General features: G+C 37.0%; 1 protein-coding gene across 1 annotated transcript in view; it reads left to right on the forward strand.

The window, feature by feature from the left end:
- Positions 1-244: 244 nt before the first annotated feature.
- JADE1 (jade family PHD finger 1) overlaps positions 245-21,796 on the forward strand; it is a 104,621-nt gene continuing 83,069 nt past the window's right edge. The window contains exon 1 of the mRNA XM_056489091.1: positions 245-263. The gene's annotated coding sequence lies outside the window, so the exon portion shown is untranslated. The remainder of the gene's footprint in view (positions 264-21,796) is intronic.

Genomic DNA, 21,796 nt, shown 5'->3' on the forward strand with positions numbered 1-21,796 from the left:
CTCTTGACCTTATTGCTGCATCTGAACAACTGATGGGAGGTACCTCATACCTTAAAATTTGTGGGTGCATACTGAATGTCAGCAGAACTCTTCTGGACAGAATGAAAATGTAACTGAAAGCATTTTCCTCTTGTTTCCAGGCTGAATTTGAAACCAACCTTTTATTCCTGCCTTAGCCATGCACTGAAAGAACATCTCATACCGCTCCTTCCATCTTGCTGTTGTGAATTAAGTTGCTTTTAGAAGTGATTGCTCTCGTGCAGGTAGGCACTTGTGTACCCCACATGTGTAGTCATTACAGACCATTCTCCTTGACTTGGTTGTAAAACTACTCCAATTCACATATATACTAAGGCTGTAGTTCTTCCAGTTTTATGAATACGCCTAAAATCTATTCATGTGAACATTCCCATTGATTTTTTAATATAATGTGAAACAGGCATGTGCAAAAATTGGAACTGAATTATTACTTTGTCCTCAGAGGATTAAAACCTTTAGAAATGTCTGTTTCGTTCCAAATGAGACATAAGATCCTGATTTACACCTTCATTATTCTATACATTGCAAGACAAAGGTATTTAAACAATAATATTGTACAATAATAAAATAAACAATATAATATTTTAAATAATATTATTTCCTCTAACATATAATGGTGGACTCTCATACTAAGTGGCCCACAGCTGTTGGATTAATATAGGTAAGGATTTTTAATTTATGTTTTAAATTATATAGCCCAGGATGGGCTGTTCATTTTTTATACATGTATATATGTGTGTGTGAGTGTATGAAGATTTGGATTGTAGTCAAAACTATATAAGAAATATTGCTTGTGTGGAAATTCTGAATGACCTCCTACAGTCATCATCATGCAGGCATTTTCCTTGTTTAATATCTACTACCCCTCGATGATATTTCCTGTAGGTAACTATTTCTGGCTCACATCACACTCAAAAATATTCCCTCTACAGCATGTCATCCACTAAGATTCATTTTAAATGAGGTAGTCACTATCCTCATCTAATGAATGATACAGTTCTTTGGCCAGTACAGTTTAAAAATTTGGAGGATTTATAGTTCAGCTGTCTGAACATAATACAAGATTTTTGACAGCGAAATAAGCATTTGAAATTCAAATTTTATAAATGGGTTCTTTAAAACTATTTGATGTTAAATCCCACTGAAAAAGAACTTTATTACACAAGTGGCTGTAAGACTTTTGAATGCTGTCTGTATTTATACCACACCAACGCAAGAGAAATTATCATTACTTACCAAAGAAATAAGCTCTCTTCTTTCTAGTTGGATTATATTTGAATCCTAAAAAATTTTTACAAAAGGTGAAGATGAAAGCAAAGGTCAGTGAAAGATTTAGTCCTGAAATAGTTGAAATGTGGTTTGTGGGATAAATGTTTTTTTATATTGACTGCATGTCAGCTTTGTATTAGATGTGAGCATGACAATAACTAATAAAACAATTTCCCTTCTTATATAAAAAAACAGATATTGCTGTTTGACCCATGCAAGGGTGGTGTTATTTAGTAACGTGGTGCTTCTCGTATACCTCATTCAAGGCACTTCAAGGCAAGTGCCTGTGTTGGTTGATTAGCCTTCCTAGAACACTCCAAAATTGCTGGAGGAAGAGATTTCTACCACCTAGAGGGCAATTCAGAAGAAGGATTCACCACAGGGAACAGAATTACTCTTCTAATGAGTCCCTCTCACCCTGCTGATGCACAGAATACCAACAGCATCCAAGTTCTTACTTTATTGTATAAACAGAAAAAAAGAATGACGTCAGGAATAAAAACCAACCAGGATAACTCTATAAGCTTCTAGTATGACACATGCAAAATAAGGGCACTTAAGGCCAAAATTAGAAACCTGAAAATGCCTGCTTATGTGGTACCAATTTCTAGGCTCAAAGTGTGCCAGGAATCTGGTGATACATCACCATTCATGTCTGGAACTGCTTGGGAAGTGATAGTGCTGGAGAGGCAGTGCACATTGTGCCTCAATGTGATCCACCTACAGAAACTAGATGTTCTCTCTCTTATAAGACAAATTCTTTTCTTTTCCTCTATTTTCATGTCAAGACTATTATTAATGATTTTAGTGGTTAAAACCATGGTTAAAAAGCACAGGCATAAAAAAATTTGAAGCTTTTACAGTTTGAAATTACCACTATGATTGCAATAGATGCTGCTCAGTAACAGAAGGAGGAAATAGTTCTCACCTGAAGCAATTGTATAATGTCATAAGATACAAAACCTGGTTTAGTTCAGAACAGCAGAAAAAGTTTAATCAGACTCAAGGAATTGGCAATGTCAGTGCTGTATTTATTCCATCACTGCAGCACAGGCTTGAAGTTTCTAGTGGAACTAAATTTTAAAAAAATATCATTATACTAATTTTTTTCACTTTTTTCTTTATTCCTAAGTGACATTAAAACAAGGCAAAAGCTAAGGAATTGTGTTTGCAGACTCAACAAATTGTATTTATCATTGGCAAAGGAAGAGTTAGGTTGTAACAGATGTCTTATCATTTATTTTATTTAATAATATCCAATAATAAAGAAATGCAGACAAGCCTGAGTGTTTAGAGATAGGACATCAGAAGATGCGTATACAACATGCTTGTTGAACAACTGGCCATTAATCAGAGCCTACATTAATTCCAGAAAGTGCACACAAGTGATATTCCTTGGCTCCATTTTCAAAGCTGCATTTGAAAAGTTATGCACACTAATTCTATAACAATTACAGGATTTGTGTTGCCAATGCAAGGATAGCTTTGAAAATGCAACCATAATGGTCCAATGCAGCAGTCAAAGTAATCCCTGGCCTTTTACCCTCTGAGAAATTTTGCAAAAAATTTTGTCACTAAACTAAAAATATATCCGATACTCTGGGGAATCCTCACATGAACATTCTCTTTCTGGCTGGAGGGATGTAAAATCATTAGGGAAATGGAGGAAAAAGAGCAGTTATTGAAGGAACCCAAGTCTGCTTCTTAACCTGTCTGAAAATCCCCAGTTTCCTCACCTTTCTACAAAAGTGTTATTCTAGAATGGTTTGGTTTGTAAGGGACCTTCAAAGTTCATCTAGTCCAACAGCAGGGACATCTTCCACTGTGCTCAGAGCTCCATCCAACCTGACCTTGAATATCTCCAGGGATGGGGCATCCACCACCTGTCTGGGGAGCCTGTGCCATTGTTTCATCATGATCATATGAAAAATGTCTTCCTTATATCTAGTCTGAATCTACTCTCTTTTAGTACAAAATCATTAATTAACGCTTGAGCTATTGCAACAGGTCCCACTAAGAAGGTTGTGACCTCAGAGAAGAGAAGTGAGTGGTGACTTTGAGTCCTGTATGATTTAAACTGATACAGATTTAAAGTTATAAAAGTAAATATACTAGTTTACTCTCTGTTGCCTGACAAGGTGTTGTCTGTTCTCCTGCAATTCCTATTGCCAGAGAATAAGACCTTTGGAAATTTTCAGAACTGGCATTTTTCCTTTTCTCCCTAGAATATGAGCTGCATGCAAATCTTACATGTGAATAGGAAGCTAAGTGAAATTCAGTAATTCATACAGAGGAGTAGCAAATGTGATCTTTTCATTCAGAACTCCTGTTGACTTCACAAAAATGCGAGGTGTGCATCTTTTTCACAGGAGGAAAATCAATCCCCTGTGTTTAAAATCTGTTGGACTGAGTGGATGTTGGTGATTTTTGTCTCATAATGAAAGCTGTCGATTTCTGAGGATATTGGTTTTCAGTCTTATGGTTCAGAGCAGGGTTATTGGTTGTTATTATTATTTTGACACCTAATTTAAAGAAGGACATATTTAATATATCTCCAGGATAACAATGTCTAAATGTTGCAGACAAAAAAATCAGTGTTGTTGCAAGTGTGAATAAAACTGCAATAATGTTTTTATTTCAAATAAATCAAGCACGAAGTCTTCTTAGCATTGTTAAAAAAGAAAATGGCCTAATAATCAAATACAACAAAAGATATTAAATATCCAATATCCAGATACCTCTAAGTTAAAAGAAGGGAGAGAGAATTTCCAAGAGAAGGATTTTATGAAAAAGGAAACAATGTTGTGCACTAATGAGGTTTTAAAAAATGTGGATAAGGATTTTTTTGAGGAAATGGCCAAGAGGTGGCAGCACACCCTGCACTGCTGAGTGCCTGGAGCCCTCAGAGCTACACAGTGCTCTTTCCCCAGGGCTCAGCAGCCACTTTGCTTCAAATGCGCCCAATAAGATGATGTCCTTAGAAAATAAATCCTTTTGTGGCTACATTTAGATTTTCTAGAATTTCACAGGAGCACCTGAAATTAAATATTTTAATAGGTCTGAAAATACTTTTTTGACACTCTGGGCTGCTGGTTCTTGCTGTAGACTCACATGGCATGTTGCTGTACCACAGAAGTCAGACATATATGCTTGTGGCTTAATTGGCATCAGTCTGGATCCATAACAAAATTTAACCAGATTAAGACTTGCTTGATCCTTCTGCTCAAGAAAACCCTCAAGAAAACTGAGGATACAGCTCATGTAGAATCATCTTATGTTTAGAAAAGTATCTGCGGGGCACCATTCAAAACATTGGTTCTTTATGCCCAGAGGAGTCACACAGTAATGGAAGTAAACCTGCAGATGTTAAGATGGGAACAGCTGTGGTTCTTTCCTGTGGCCATTATCCTCCCACAATCTTCAGACAAAGCCCAGCCAGTCCTGGACCCCTTTCTCATGCTTGAAAACAACATCTGAAGGATCCTTGCTATCAGCAGTGGGTAATTCAGCATATGGTGAGACATGGTAATAGTTCAGTTCAAAATGTACATGATACAGTTGCTGGCTCCTGCAGTGCCAGGATTGTATCTGTGGCACTCAACTTTGCTGTGCTCCGTCACAGCCTGCACAGTCTGGCTCTGAGCATAACAGCACCCCTATTGCCTTTTTCTTCTTCCCTTTCCCTTTGGCTTTCTCATAGGGCTGGGTTGATATTCTCCCTGTGGTTGTGTTTCTCTAGTGGAAATGTTCACCCTCCCTGCTCTGTGGCCAAAAGCAGTGCTGCTTTTCCCAAGGAAGAACACTGAGCCACCACACATTTGGTGGAAGTGGAGGCTTGTATGCCCTAGAAGGCAGTTCAGGGGATAAGGAGTTCAGTGAGAGGGCAGTGGGGCAGGGAGAGGAGCTCCTCCATCTCAGGAAATCCTCTGTAGTGATCTAAGCCCAAAAAGCACATTCTTAGCTGCATCTCCTCATTGATTGCTATCAGGGTTACAAAGGACACCGGTGATATTCTCTGCTGCTACTGCCTATCATGGTGCAGATTATTGCTTTCATTGCCAAGAAGATGGGTTTATCTTACTGAGAACTGCAGTTCTTTCCACATATACCCTTTATACCCAGAACATAAAAAACATGACAAGAGTTTCTCTGAAAAACTGTTAAATTTAGCTGTTTGGGCAAATATTACGGCCACTAGCCATAATATTACGTAATATTACGGCCACTAAGCCATTGGTTATTATCTTCAGTCAGAGGAAGGCTTTGTTCTTGTTCTGATGTTGAACTGGTTTAGTGGCTTGCAGTGCTGAAAGGGTCAACTCAATTTCCCCTTTCTCCTGGCCACATATTCTGGTTTGCTTCCTTGTTACTGATTGTGTATATTTGGTCCTATTATAATCTAGTTCCACTCACGAAACCGGAGAAAACTTGCCTAGCAAAAAAAGTGAATCATTCTCTGTGATTTGGAGGGAGCTGAAGCAGGAAGAAAGGAATGAATGAAAAAAGCAAGACAGCCCCTTCAGGTAGCAGAATGATGTTGTATTGGCTCAGAAAAGATAAAGAAGGGTCATTAGTAAGGTTTATTTTGCAAAAATAGGTAATTAATGAGCACCAAGGTATGCTGCCAGTGAAGTAACTAAACTCAGCTTTTTGAAAATACATGTAAGCTAAATGTGCAGGCCTGCCAGACACTGGTTTCCCCCATTAAAGCCAAATTAGGAAACTGTTTTTTTTCCCTAAATGGGTTGTTTCCATGTGTCTTGTGCTTAAATTGCCTGCCTCCTCAGATCTGTCAATATAGTGTTATTTAGGAAGTACAGTAAACTGGATCACTGAAATGACCTTTCTTAAAAATCTGTTTTGTGACTGGGAATGAAAGTCAGGGAAGAAGAGCAGGATCTTAATCTTGGGATGATACTATATTCTCATACTGACTCAAGCCAAACCAAGCATTTTCACCTTCATGCGCATCTCAAAATGTTTCACTGATGAAATAGAACCAGGTACAATAATGGCTGTACTAAACCTGGAGGCCTATAATGCTATTTTCTCATCTTTTTCCTGTTTTCTGCGTGTTGTGCATTAACAGTGTTTTTGTGTTACAATAACTGTGTATTGATTTATTTATTTGCAGCATTATGAAGTGTTCTGAACTCTGTTACTGGTGTTCTCAGGCAGCAGCAATCCTCTTTTTACAAAAAGTACCTACTCCAGTGCCAGTTTGCAGGGGTGTGTCTGCAGCCTAAATAGAGAGAGGCAGCAGTTGCTACCAGCCATTATTTTTGACATGACAATATCTCTTTCATTTCTGGCTCTCTGCTGTGGAAAATCCTAAAAATCTGTAATCTCTAAACCATACTTATTGAGGTGTCAAGGAAAATATTTCTATGATCAGCAGCAGACCCAAGGTAGTTAATCATCTGAGTGACTCTCTGAAGTAGATTGAGATGATGTAAATGAAGAAATTGTTTTCTGGTTTCCTTCTTCTTGGCTGAGACCAGCTACTTCCTTCTCCTAATAATAACTGAGATAATTATTAACTCAAAGGAACTTTCCCTTTTGTATGAGAGAACATTTTGGTATCTCCTATTGTCTACATGTATTCCTGTATTTACCCTTAATGCAACTTTACTCCTATTGCCTTCCTTCCTCCCTCCCTCCCCAGTACAGACAGGTTTGGAGCTTCTTTTGGAGGTTTTGTGCTCATGATCTTACACAAAATACCAAGCACACTCCACTGGATAAGACATAATTTCATTTAAACATAAAATTCCTCCCTAAATTCACACTATGAGAAGGCGTGATCAGTCACCTTTCCTAAGTCTTAAAGTGCCTAAAAGTAGGATTCTTAAACCTATTGTTGAACCTCCATAGGCATGAATCCTTCTGACAATCAAACAAAAATTAAACAAATTTAAAATAGGAAGAAATATTGCTTCTGCTCAGTTGTCATGTCTGTAGATGTTTGATAACTCCATGTTAGATTCTGTAAGAATTTGATGCTGATATACCTTTAAAATTAGATATTTCTAAAGGCATTTTGAAGTTATTATAACTTAAATAAGATTAGCTTCATCAATGACACATTAAGAACACATTTGAATATATTATTTCTATCTTAATGCTCTGTTTTGAAGTGTTACGGCTCTGCCATTTTCTTAAAAGTCTGCCATCCTCTGACTATCAACAGTGAGCAGTCAGGACTGTTATCAAATATTTAAAAAAACATGGAAAATGCAAAGTAAAATCTATATCGAGAGCAGTGATTAATACTGATTAATACTGATGATGGCCCCAGTTTGATCCTCTTATACCTGACAGTGTAGAATTTGCAATATTTTCCTGAACAAACAGACAGAATTGCTCATCTGCTTTCCTGAATTAGTTTAAGGAAGCATTTTAAAAGGTGTACTGTGATATTAAAGGCCATTTTTAATGCATGGTCGAGTTTTCCCTTGCCTGTGCTCGGAGGCACATAGATACTTGGGAAATCACTCTGTGATGATTCTTCTGAATTATGTGTAGCCCAAATCGGATGCAGAGCTGATGAAAGAGTACAGGATGTGTTAGCAGTCCTGCTTTGAGCCATGCTTATAAGTAAATAATATTAATCCCTTCAGAGCAATGTACTACCAAATTATTAAAGCTGGTTCCTGAGGAAACCTAGGCTATGGTGCTTAATAAAAATGTCATATTCCTTGAGTTATTAGTTCCTCCCACACTACTGAGAATAATTTTGAGCTTTTCTACTCTATCCAAGAATTTGTATCTTGTTAGGAAAATGAAGCCATAGTACTATCCAGACGTTAGCTGTTACTTCAGATGTGCTGTGACAGCAGAGCTTGTAGGAAACCCTTGGGAATACAAAGGGGATTTCTGAATGCCTCAGGTGAAAGAGGATTCTATGTTAAAGAAATAGTCCAAAGTGAGTTAACTCCAGAATCTGATTTTTCATGCCTGATTTTGCAGTTCAGCTTAAAAACACAACTATGTTATAAAGCAATATTAATCGTTTCTCTAAGAACTCTCATATCTGCATTTCCATATTACCCCCACGTGGTTATTGAAACAAAAGAAAACAAAAAGAACAAGGCTAGCTGCTCAGCTGGCAAAAAAACTGCTTCAATTGAGATTAGTGAACTAGTGAACTAGTTTGTATCTGTGGAGAAACTAGCCTACAGGTGTTAACAAGAATAATGAAATAATGTAATCACATAAATTTTCCATGGTGATTTTCTGTTTTTCTGTGTAACTAAGTGTAGGGAAGTGCAAAGAATTAAATTATATTTGTAGATTAACATATACCATTTTTAGGTGAAAATTAAACCTGTTATTCAAAAGTAATTAAGAGACAATAAATATGCAAATTCAGTGAAATGCTTCAGACAGATTATTTTTATAGATTTCCATTTTAATGGTGGTTTCTGCAATAATTACCAAATTGTTTATGCAGGTCATTTTTATGTGCGATTGCTCAGCAATTCCTGTTAGGTAGTTTTGCTTTCATTAATGCATGCTCTTTGAGTCACTAAGTCTTTACATTCTCCCTACAGATTAATATTTCTTTATTTTTAATTGAAAGGTGACAATTTTTCTAATATTTCCTGTCTCGAATTTTAACACATATGCTTTTCTCATGAAATACCTTCTACATCATTAATATTTTATGGTAGTCAGAAGAAATTAATTTAGAATAGAGCTTGACAGGACAGTGTTTCTTTCATGTGTCTGTCATAGTTAGGGGAAAATATCTATCTATGTGTGTGTCTATCTGTCTACTTATTTAAGCATAATCCACACATAGAAAAGTATAAAAAAATCTGCTCAGATAAAGTTCTTATCAGTGACATGCTGAAATAAAAAACATCCTCAGTGAGCAAAAATATCTAGGCCTGTATTCAACCATGCACTGAGGCACTCACCTAAATGTAAGTGCATCTATAAATTTATTCTGCTGTTCAAAACTCATGTTTGATTTTGAGCATGTATATCAGGGCTTTGGGAGATTAGAGCTTTGGCATTGTGTATTCCCATGGAAATCTCAGCACTGAAGTTCATCCTAACTTTGAGAAACACTACAGATAACACTCTCAGATACAATGTGAGAATCTGTCTGCTTGCCTGTGTGTAATACTTGTAAGTCATGAAAATAAAACAGGACTTACTCCAAACATTGAGGGCATCATTTTGCCACTAGTATAAGTAGTTTAAATTTACAGATGTCATGGCTTCTTTCAATAAAAATGCCAGATATCAATTTCTAAGGGATAAAATTTCATCTACTTCTTCATCACAAATAATTCTACCACACTTGTACAAGAACTCTTGGTGTTGTCTCTGTTATCAACAAATATAAAACAGCATAAAGCTGAGTTAGTTTTCTTACCATGCCCACAAAAAAATACATCTCAACGACTGATTGGAGGTACAGAGTCCACTGCTGGTGGCCCTGATCTCTAGAGCAAAGATTCCAGGTTCTACATAAATCTCAGAGCACCCAGAAAAGACCACTGAATTTAGAGCTTGCTTTTTGTGTGGAAATCTTGCTCTCTCTGCCGTATGGTTTGTGAGACAATCATGGTTGGGTTTTGTGCTTCCCCTGTTTTCTCCCCTCACTCTTGAAGTATTACTGTGTTTGTGGTTATTTGCATCTTAAGTGTCAACATTTTCAGGTCAGATACTTGGAACTCTGCTTTCCTGGAGTAAATTTGCTCATAACACAGTAGTCTTCCTCCCTTATGTTTGCACAAACTTCAATGGAATTAACACGTCTATAATCCTGTTCAGTGTGTAGCACCAAAAAGTGAAGAACTCTCTAGTGGGTTTAAGACACCTAACCATTTGGTAAATTAGACAGGATTTTTTAAACATTCAGGAAAAGCTTTTTCCATTAAAATATCTTCAATTTTCCTTTTGCAGTCTGAACTCTGCAATGCTTAGTTAATTGTAAGCCTGTTACTTTCACTGTCAGATAATAGCTGTCAGCATCTTTAATGGACTGCCTGAAACAAGCAGTGTTTTAGACATATTGGTAGTTTTCAGCATTAAATTAAATTTTGTTTGATTCTAACAGCCGAACCTGACTTTCCTGAATTGTGCCAAGGAGAAGGAATCTGCTATTTGTTTTGTAACCCACATAAAATTCTTATGATTAAGAAGATAAATGTCCATTCCCACAGATTAGTGCAAAACCCTTTCTAACTTTTATAAGAGATTTTTCTCTCAGGTAGCTACTTAAGATTATATTGAAGTTACCCACAATCTCAGCTAAATATACTGAGCTCCTGTAACTGGTAGATAGAAAATTTTTATAATAATAATTAAAAAAAGAAGCTAGAGGAATATAATTTCTCTGCTTCCAAAAGACCAACAATGAATACTCCCAACAATCTGTTCAGTAATGTGTAAAACCTTGGTAGAAATAGATTTTTTTAAAAGATGGAGAAGCTAATTTTCTGTTCCTTTTGGTTCTGAGTGTCTTTTTATATTAATCATAACTTTCAGAATTTGATGTTCTACACTGAAATTCCTTTCTTGGTGACTAACCTAATTCTTGCATTAGCCCAGAATAGTGCAACTAAGCATATCAACTTGAGAGACAGGGTAAAACATTGGTGCTTAAGAAATACAGATTCTGAAACACACAGATATACCAAAGGCCATATTTTCTTTTGGCTGAAGTGCTTAAGCACAGGATAGGCTTAGATTTATCACTTAGATTTACAGACAGCATAAAACAGTATTTTGTGTCATGAAAGCTCTTCACTATAAGATTAGTTTGCAACAAATGGGTGTTTGCCTGCTGAACTGTGAAAAAATGATGAAGAAAGCATTCTTTTTCTCCATCAAAATTAATCAAAAATTGAAGCATTATTTAGGGGTTAGGATGATTCATAAACCTGCTTTATGGGACAGGATGTTTGGCTGAGGTAATTAGGCATCGGGTTTTGGGCACAAAGTGCGGTAGCCTTGCTGCTTGCCTACTGTAATTGTAAACTTCCTGATCAAAAGCAGTCTTTCCAAGGACAGTATTTAATATACTTTCTTGAGCTGTCAATCACTCCTTTGTAGGATATAAGGGCAGAATTTCTTTTGATTTTATTTAGAAATCACCCCCTTATTAGAAATATGGGTCTTGGTAGTCTGAGGAATTTCTGAAGAAAGTATAATTACTGAGAATTCACCTATATAATTATTTAAAAATAAATAGCTACATTAAGAAATAAATAATCCTCTTATGAGAAGGAAAGTGGTGAATCAGTGCTGACTGACAAATTCCAAAGAAGCAATGTCAGACAATTTGTGACCTGGTGACTGACAGCTGCTCTGTGATCTGGATGGGGACAGAACTTTTAATGTCTCAAATACTGAGTACTTTGTCTTTTCAGCCATCTGCCTTATCTACCTTTTAACCACCCATTTCTCTTGTAAAGGAATTAATCAATCCAAACTTCTTGCAGTGACATTATTGAGATCTACTTAGGTTGACCTCTTCATGATGGTTATGTTGAGCTATGTTGTTCAATTTCAAACATTAATCAGCATCAGGGAGTGCTCTTAAAGCCCATATGCATAGTATTTCTGAAGGTCTCTCATCTTTTATAAGGAAATTACTAATCTACCTTAATTTAAAATGTTCCTTAAAGCACAGTTTCTGCAAAGCTTACCTTTGCAAATGATACCTTCAGTTTTAGTTTTCACTAGTACATCTCACTTACTATCACTGTTACACTAATAACCAAAAAATCCCCAAACCATCCTCTAATGGTTTCTGTTTGTGAATGAATTCTGGAAAATGAAGATACTTGGAGAGGTTAAAGAAGGCAAATGCTCTTGTCTACCTCACACAATGAAGAATGAAGATAATTGCATTAAACAAACTGTGATAGGTAGGACAATTAAAGAGACAGATCATGACGTTCTATAAAAGCTCAGTGACAAAGCCTAAAAATTTGTCATGAAATTTCCATTTATGTGTTTATCCAAGTAAACCTACAACTAATACTGTTGAGGTGCTGATGAAATTGATGAGAAGGGATCCTTTAAAAATAAGTTCAGATGAAACAAAAACCCCTTTCATTTGCAACAAGTGAATTGCATAGGGCTTGAAAATGAATTCTCTCAATTTAGAATCAGGTTTTTTCCTCTTCTAAAAAAACCTTCAAGATTTTAGTTGTAACCTTCTGTGACAGCTGCCTGTAATGTAATAACAGAAGGATTAACTGAGGACTGCATCTGTACTCACAGTGTCATTCTCCCTTATTGATTTGTAATCTAAAATATCTAATCCAGAATCTGTAGTTGGTAGTGTGCTTTGAGGGCTCTCCTCACTTCCAGGGTTGGATTCAGATGTAGAGGAGATTTTGTTTCCCATATTTTATAAGAGAGCAAAGTCCAGATGTGGATGCAACTGCCACTAAGGTCCTGAAGGGATGACATTATTTTCCTTAAAATTAAACTGAGAATCGGAAGTGTTGTTGGAAATCATTTGGCAATTCACATATGGAGTTGTCTAAGTGATGATTGCCTCTTACACTGATGTCTTATAAGAAAGATTGCTCTTGGGTTTTAGGTAAAAGAAACTTTCGAGATACATAACTGGAAGAAAAAAGAAAATAAGGATAGCTGAGAGTGCTGGGTAGCATAATCATTGTGAAGTATAAGCCTGGAATAATTTATTTAAAGTGTTTCTATTAATGAAGCCCTGGGAAAATCACCTTAATCTTGTAATCCAGCATTGCTTTCACTCTCATAGTATTTTCTCTTCTTTTAAAGACTATGTATATTTCATTTGCCAGTGATAACATAATAAGGCCACATGGAAATCCTATAAAGATTGGAGAGAAAAAAAAACTCTCATGAGAAGCAAAACAGATGCAAAGCTATAACCTTGCACCTGGAAGTCTTTCACATGGCAGTTGTGTGCATTCCCAACCACTCCGTAAGGACAGAAACAACAAAAGCAGCTGATAATGTGATTGTGAGGAATGTGTTGACCATAGTGATGACAGGGTGATACATTTACCCTCAAGAGCAGGAGTGCACCTGTGAAATATTAGACTGTGCTTTTTTGCTAGATCAGTTTAGAAATATTTAGGAGTAAGCTACAAGATGGAAGGAGAGAGAAGTTAAAAGAAGCTGGGAAGAGACATTTGGGAAAAGCAGAGTGTGCTTTCAGAACAGCTTATCACAGAGCTTTGGATGCTTTTTCCAGTCTCATTAAGAATAGATCCTATGGAGGCAAATGTCTATCAATGCAGCTAATTAAATACACTAGAATTAGTAAACAAGGAGAGAAAATTCCTGGTTTATAATGAAAGTACAGAAATTAACATGCAATTAGTGATGTGTATTTGAGAAAGTGAAAGGGAATGTTTCAGAAAGCTGATTTGATTGCACTGACTGTATTTCTAATTTATGTTTGATGTTAACACACCAAATGGCACAGAAAACATGACATGCGAGGAGAGCATCAAAACTGAAATTACTGTTGGTTTGGTATCTTCTGGGTTTCCTGAATTCTTGGCATTTTTTATTCCAAACTCATAAATAAAAAATGTTTGTGATTATATTTAAAGGAAACTCTGCATGCTAGTATTGCTGATTCCAAATGATCCTTTTCCATTTTGGAGTTCTCCTGTGGGATGAAAGAAAGATGGTGTACTTGTGGGTTTGTTTGTTGTTTAGGGTTTAGGGTTTGGTGTTTTTTGGGGGTTTTTTGATACTGTTTAATGCTGTCGTATGGAAAACTTAGCAAACCTTAAGCTGCCTTGTAAGTGATACCTGTGGATCAAGATGGGAAGATTCTTCCCAGCTAGCTGCTGTTGTGTCTGGGAGATGCTGAAATACATTGGTCAATTTACCTACTTTAATGTTTTGTTGAAGCTGGATGAAAATGTGTTATCTTATACAAAGGCTGATAAAAATAATGTAATGCCATCTGTATAAAATAGAGAGTGTGCCTTATGCAGGCTTGTGAACAGATGCTAGCTGACATGTTTTAGCCAAAAACTATGAAATTAATGATAAGATTTCCTGGGAAAAATATACTTCTGTGAGTATTTGAGGAAAGCATTTCTGAGCTTAAAATGTCCTCACAGTCGGTTGGATGAGGGCTGATTTGGCCTGCTGCTGAGGAGAAGTAGGTTGTTCACTGGCAGTACCTAAAAGAAAAGGCAAATGCTGAATACAGAGTTTAATGCTGAAGAAAATAACTGTCAGGAGCTCAGAGCCCAGCTTTCTAGTGTGAGGAAAAGGATACCAGGAGGCAGAAACAGTAGGGCACCTGGATGCAGAGTACATTTTTGGAGATGATAGATGAAATTTTCTAAATCTAACTGTTGGAATCAACCTTAGGAAGAGAAAACTGCCTGGAAAATGAATTAATATTTTGGCAGTCCGTCCAACATTACTTTGCTAGAGAAGAGGAGGAAATCAATACTAAATATATTTAGGAGTACATTATGCTGAGTTATGCTGACCTCATTAAATATATCACTAACAAATGGCTATGGTACAGTAAGTAGCAGGACAAAGTTGGAATCCTAGTCTGCTGAAGCTTTCTTTAATGTCAAAGACATGAAGTAACTCCTTCAGGATAGGGCTCAGTAAAGTTTAGCAGAGATTCTGAAGCTGGTTAGCTAGATCAGCTGCTGTCAGCTGAAGAAAGGAAAATAAACTAATTGAAATCTCAGCACAGCAGGAGTTTAGTAAATGTCAAATTTCCCAAGAGTCCTCCTGAATTTGCTAAAATGGGTCTGGTCACACTCTTCAAAATAATGGAGTAACGTGGTGAAAAATACTCTGAGACTCGCTGACCTTGTGCCTTCTGGGTATGGGATGGTCTGGAATAAAATCTCCCCTGGAATGACAGTCAAGTGGTAAACTGTGAGGTTTCTGTGAGCTGAGAGGGAAACTGCAAGTATTTGCAGGACAGTCATTCTGCAGGGTCTTGAGCAGTGTTATTGAGGGGAATTAAACCCCTCAGACTGAGGAATTCAACAGTTCCATGTTTTTTCTGAGTACGGCCTGGTAAGGCTCCTCGAGCTACTAGGTCATACTCATTTAAAAAGGTTCTCAGTTTCTCCTAATAAAAATAAAATGTGAAAAATATTGCAGTAGGAATTTATAATGATCTAACCTGTTTGAAAAGTTATACATGCGTATATGATAATAAACAAAACATTATTAGTCTAGTTTCTTAGGAAATGAGACTGAGATTGTAATTGCTGGTGCTTATCCCTCCCCTAATAATTTTTGAAGCCATTCTTGAATTGTGTTATTTCATTTCTTTCACTCAATTTCAGCCAAAGCTGATGATGGAGATCAGTCTTTAAGCCACTTGATTTCTACAAGCTTCATGAAAATATAATCCATCTCTCCTTTCCAGCTATCTATCAGTGCTCTCATTAGGACAGTGAGTGTCAGTTCAGCCCTTATCTGTTACCAGATAATCTGTAGGTGGCAGCAATGGTATGAATTGCCCTGATTGCTTCTGTCAGTTCAGTGTTTTTGTGGGCATGGGAGAATCCAGTGTGAGAGCTAAAGCTGCAGGAAGTCAGTCTTTTCTAATTCTGCTGTTCATATTTCAAATCAGTTTCACTTCAGGCACTAGTAAGAAGAAGCCATAAAGGTGATTAATATTTTGTAATGAAGCTATTGGCACCTAATAAGATATTCACTTCTGTAGATTCCTTACTAAAACTATTTAAAAACTTGAAGGTAAATGTGACATTCAATTTTGAATACATGCATTTGGATGCTAGGTCCTTTGTCTAAATGAATTAATTAGTATTGATTGATCAATTGCCTTCCAAAGAGATAATCAAGGAGTAATCTTGTTAAAGACAAATGGACTACTTAGCATGACTCAAAATGTCAAAGGGCCAAATCTCGGTGTGAGAGTGGAGAATAACCTTGTGGTTACATTGGGACTGTTAAAATGAGAAAGGCAAGAGGGACTCATTCCAAAAAGGAAGTGAGTTTTTTCCTAGATCTCTAAATCAGAGGAGCCTGCAGCTGGCTGATCCAACTTGGCTTTAAAAGACAGTGCAGAAGGGAGAGACTGTGCAGATAGGGGAGAGGATTAGGCCCATTTTGGTATTGTGCAACAAGAAGAGATAAGGTCACTTAAACTAAAGCTTATAACTGATTCCTCGTGTTAGTTTTCAAAGCGAAAATATTGTAAAAGGTTTTTAGCAAATGTTGGAATTAACTACATGGATAATTCCTAATAATGATTATGAATCAGCTTTGAAAAGGGTATTGCAAACTTTGTGTTTGAATATTTCATAATTGTCAGCTAAAAGTTTATGATATTAAGATGCAAACAGCATTTGGAAAATGTGCTGCTTCATATTATATTAGCACTATTAAAAATCTCCTAGATCTGACTACCAGCTGTGTGTTTATTCCATTTCTTTTCTGGGTTATCTTAATTTCCTTTTAAAGTACTAGATACAAAAGATAGTATCTGTAAGCATTGGACTCCAGATCTTCAAAGGCTTTTTTTTTAAGTGTCATAATTTCTACTGCTATAAATAGTAATAAACTTATGTTCAAACATACAGAAGACAGTGGAAAGAATGCTTTGTGAAACATCAATACTCTTGGTTCTCTTTAAGATACTCTTCCAGTCCCTGGAGTTCCATGGTACCATTTTCTAAAAGAGTATTTTGAACAGTGCACAGAAACCTACTGGACTTGGTGTGTGACCAGCTGCTAAGGAGACTAAACTCTAGAGTAGGAAACTCCTGGATCCTGGGAGCCTTTAGGCCTGGCAATAAGAGTGACCTGTGAATAAGAAGGACTGCAAGGTACCTTTTCAGTCCTCCTGGTAATGGAGGTAGTGCCTTCTGCAGACACATCACTGTTTGTTTATAGCTTGCTTGGTGTTTTCTCTTGCTCACTTTGTCAGGGGTAGAATATAGACAAGGACTCCTACATTAAGCAACAATTGCTGAGTGCCCAGGACATAATTCTCTACACACTTTAAAGTGCTACTTCAGAACTAGAACACTAGAATAAATAGTTTTTCAGTGTGCATACAGGGGCAGCTGCTGTGCTTCTTTCTTACTCCTAACTTGTTTGTCCTTTGCTTAGTAATATTTACTGGTGCTAGACTGATCCATTTTATAGGGATAGGCTGTAAACAGTTCTGCTAAAACAAAAATCTCTACCAAATGGTTTAAAAAAAAATATTTTAAGTTATCTTTTGAGTTATAGAAACCTAGGATGTACTTTATGACAATTTAATTTCAAACTGACTTGTATTTTTCGTTATCAGTGATGAAAAAATTAAAAATTCTAGCTTTTGCATTTATCAAGGTTCCATGTTTGTTGAACTCTGTGGCTTAATGGTTGATAATTTTGTATTTTTGAAGAAACATCTGTGACAAACCAGCTGGAGCTTATAAATTCATTCTTTGATAACTCATCCTACATATGTTCTGACGCTACGGTTAATCTCCTCTTCACCCTGATATACCAAGCTTTGTTTTTAAGCCTAGGCAACACATTGTACACTGATCTGCAAGGATTTCCAAGCAATATGGCAGACTAAAACACCTTACATTTAAGATTATTGTATAATATACATGCACATGTGTCATGGTTTAGGAATGGTGGTCTCCAATTTAGTACTCCCACTAAAAACCACACGCTGCTCCCCCATAGCTTCCAGTTAGAGACATGAAAAGCAAAGATCATGGGCTGAGATAAGAATAATTTACTGAGAACAACAGTGAGAAATGAACAGTAACGACAACAATAATAATAACAACAGGTATAAGAAAAGAAATGTTTCACATGGGGACACCCCTCTGATAACAGAAATACAGGATGACTTCCTCTGCCACATTTGTTTTCTCAAATGAATGGATCCCTTTCTTACTGGATAGAGTCTTTTTCCCTTGCTCCCAGCAATGGTGTGAGGTGGTACAGAATATCCTCTGTGTCCTGGCCATGCCCTCTCCTGGCTATTGCTAAAATTAACCCTGTCCTGGCTGAAATTATGGCACCATGACAAAAGTGCGGAATGACATAAATGTATTGCAAGGCTTAAAAAACCACAAATGTCTTTTGGAATATACAGAAGAGGGGTTTTGTTCGGTTTTTCTTTTTTGTCTTTGGTTCGTTGGTTGGTTTTTTGTTTGTTTTTTTTTTTTTTTGTGAAATGTTTTTCACAAAGCTTTCATTTCTATGCTCCAATGTCTACATTTGAGGTTGTCATCTTTCAGAAACTTGTATACAAAGTTTACCTAGGAATGCAGAATAAAGTATTCCACCTGCTTCATTTCCAAACCTCTGTTTCATAGAGTGGAAGCTCAGGATTATGCGTCGGTCATATGCTGGTACTTGAAGCATCAAAATTTATGTGGCTGAGGAATTGGTCCGAGTAGGCACATTTCATACAGACGACATCTTTTGTTACTGCTGTGCCAGGGGTTGGCATAATAAGGTTAAGCTTTCCCCTTTGACATGATCTGCACTGAGTATCAAGTCTGTTCTCAAGCAAGGGATTGTGCATAAATACTGTAGGACATTCAGACTCTGGCTGAGGTCTGTGTTTCAAACACAAGTTAATGCATGTGAAGTGGTCCCTTTCTTGTGGCATCAATGCTGAGGGATCCCTAATGATCAAACTGTTGTTCTTTGTGTCTTGATAAATACTTAGGACACACACAGCAACAGCAGTAACAGACAACCTGTGGCTTGGAGTTCAGATCTTGGCCAAGAAAGATTTTGGACTTATATGAACATCTAAATTACTGAGCTATTGAGCATGTTTCTTTCCAGGAATTCCAAGATGTAAGGATATCTTCGTTTTTCACCATTAAGAGCTTATTTGTAAAATCTTTGTGAACAGTCTTTTGTTTGTGATGTGTGTCTGTGTTTGTTTGGTTTGGTTTTTGTTTGTCCTTCTGAATTGTAAGTGAATGTTACATTGTTCAGCCTATGCCTCTGTCGTGATCTGCTTACCCTTACTTGTTCCAGGTGTTCAGGCTTTGGGATATCTGTGCAGTTGTCAGCTGGAGGTACAAAGACTGATCCTGAACTGACTGATAAGATTGACTCTAAGTGGTGACTTTGAGGGGATGGTCTAGGCTATATTAGCTGTGTCTTCCAGGACAGCATTCCTCTGATGTAAAATATATCTCCTGAATGTGTTTTTGTGAGCTGAATGATGATTTGCACAGAATGAACAGAGAATGTAGCTTTCAGGGTTCTCATGTGGCCTGTTTTTATCCATGTAGTTTTGTTCCTTCCTCCTGTTAAGACAACTTATATTTTCTGGATTTTAGGCAAGTGGCTCTAACACGGGATGTGCCAAAGCATACTGAAAAATTAGTCAGTGATTCTTGTCATTGATTTGGTTGGGATGAACTTGAAAGGTTTGATGGCTTTTTAGGCTCAGACAAATCTGCAAAGAAATATGAATTATATCTGGTGATGAATCTTTGTTTTTCTTCTATTACTGGCTGTAAGTGATTGTACTTGGCTGCCACCTTAGTGACCAAGGGCATGGCATTGAGCAAAATAGAATGAAGTGGCTTTGATTTGTTTCCAGATGTAAATGAAGTGTGTGCTTGTTTCTGGGCACAGCCTGATTAATCAGTGCATTGACTGGGATTCAAAAGAATGTGAGTTTTATTAGTGACTTTTCCAGCATCAAGTACAATGGCCCTGGCAGGTGAATTGGCTTTCTTTTGTAGATTGAAAAATTGAGACTTGGAGAAGCAAGTGACAATTACATCCTTTCTGTAAGCTATAAAAGTAAATCTGAGCTACATAAATATTTATAAAATAAGTGAAAATGACTGTTGATATTACCATAACATTTCCATCTCAAATTGTTCCAGAGTTCATAATGCAAGGATTTAAAACAGTTTTATTCCAGAGCTGCTTTTTGTGCTTTGTAGTGGTAGAGATCCCTTTCTTCTTTCCATCCTCTATCTGTGTCTTAAATACTATCCCTCAGACCCCTCCAAAAAATTCGGGTTGAGGTGGTATTTAGTTCTGATCTTTCCAGTAGATATCAGCTCCTTTTTTCACCTGTTGCCAGGATGCTTTTGTTTGTGTTTGTGTACGTGTGTGTGTTTTGAATCAGCAGTGTTTTCTTCTGAAGTGAGCTCTGCCATGAGTGAGATTTATGGCAACTTGTCCATTCCTTATGTATCAGTGTTACTCTGTGAGCTCCCAGCATCTCTGTCAGAGGAGGAACAGCTTCTCAGAGCAAGCCCACAGTATTATCTTTGAACATATGTTCTCTATTAAGTGAGATGAGGAAGTCACTTAATTTTCCTTCCATGTGGAGGTTAAAATGGAGGGCTTGTCTAAAAACAGATTGTTCTAAATTGGGGGTTTATTTGAACAGTATGTCAACATTATTAACTTGAAAATATATACTAAATTGATAGGTTTCCTTCAATTACCTCATCTTGAAGGCTGTTCTCAAAAAACAAGCAAGCAGTTCAAAAGTGATTTAATCTGCTTGAAATTGAGAAAGTCAGATGAAAGCATACAACACTTCTGTTTTAACGAGTGCTAGATAAACTATGTAATGTCTTTGGCCCATTTTACTTCTCCCTATTCAGAAGTAATAATAAATTTTTTTAAATTGTAGGTATCCAGGTTCTAGGGTTAACCTAGATGTGCTAACATTGTCCTAAGCTTTGGGCACAGACAACGCACTGGGTTGCAGAGGGAACAGCTTTTAGCCCTGACCATTTTGCAACAGGTTGCAAAGAGGGAATAACTTTTACCTCTGACCATTTTGCAACAGGTTATGTGACTGGGATCCTGGATCTCACGCTGTCACCTGGCTGCACTGACAGATGTGTAAGGTGGCAGTGTGAATGCTACATATGTGAAATGCATTACACAAATATCTATAAGACTCCCTTGCTTTTAGACCTTTTTTTGAAGATTTTAATGATGTTGTATATGCCAAGAAAGCCCACTTTCTTTAGCATTCCACATAATCATAGGCATTTCAGCAGCATTCACTCAGCAGTACTTATGTATGTGCCACCCTTTCAGACTCAAGAGCTAAAATTAGGGGCCTTCTATAATACCCTATTGCAAAGGAGAATCTGGGAATTTCTAGGGAAATTGCACTGTTAATGAGAAACATGTGCCAAGCCTGACTTTTTCAACACAGCACATAAACTGAGACAGTTTCACCATTTGGACCTTTAAAACTCTTTCTTTAAATAATCTATTTTAAGAATACACTTGTTTGTAAAACAAATGGAGAGCTCTGCTATTGAGTTCTGGTATGGACATGAGTGTCTACCCAGAGTTTCACCTGGAAGGAAACAGCTCCTTTACTGACCCATTCTGGTCAAGAACAAGTGCTGCCATAGCAGGAATTGATGATCATCCTGACCTAATTCACTGTTTCAGCTCTTGATAGTGTATGAAAGAAATACGACATTTTTGCATCTTCCAAACTGCTCATTTTCACCCTCTCCAGTGACTATATCCA

Source organism: Oenanthe melanoleuca, chromosome 4 (assembly GCF_029582105.1).
Source record: "Oenanthe melanoleuca isolate GR-GAL-2019-014 chromosome 4, OMel1.0, whole genome shotgun sequence".
NCBI lineage: Eukaryota > Metazoa > Chordata > Aves > Passeriformes > Muscicapidae > Oenanthe > Oenanthe melanoleuca.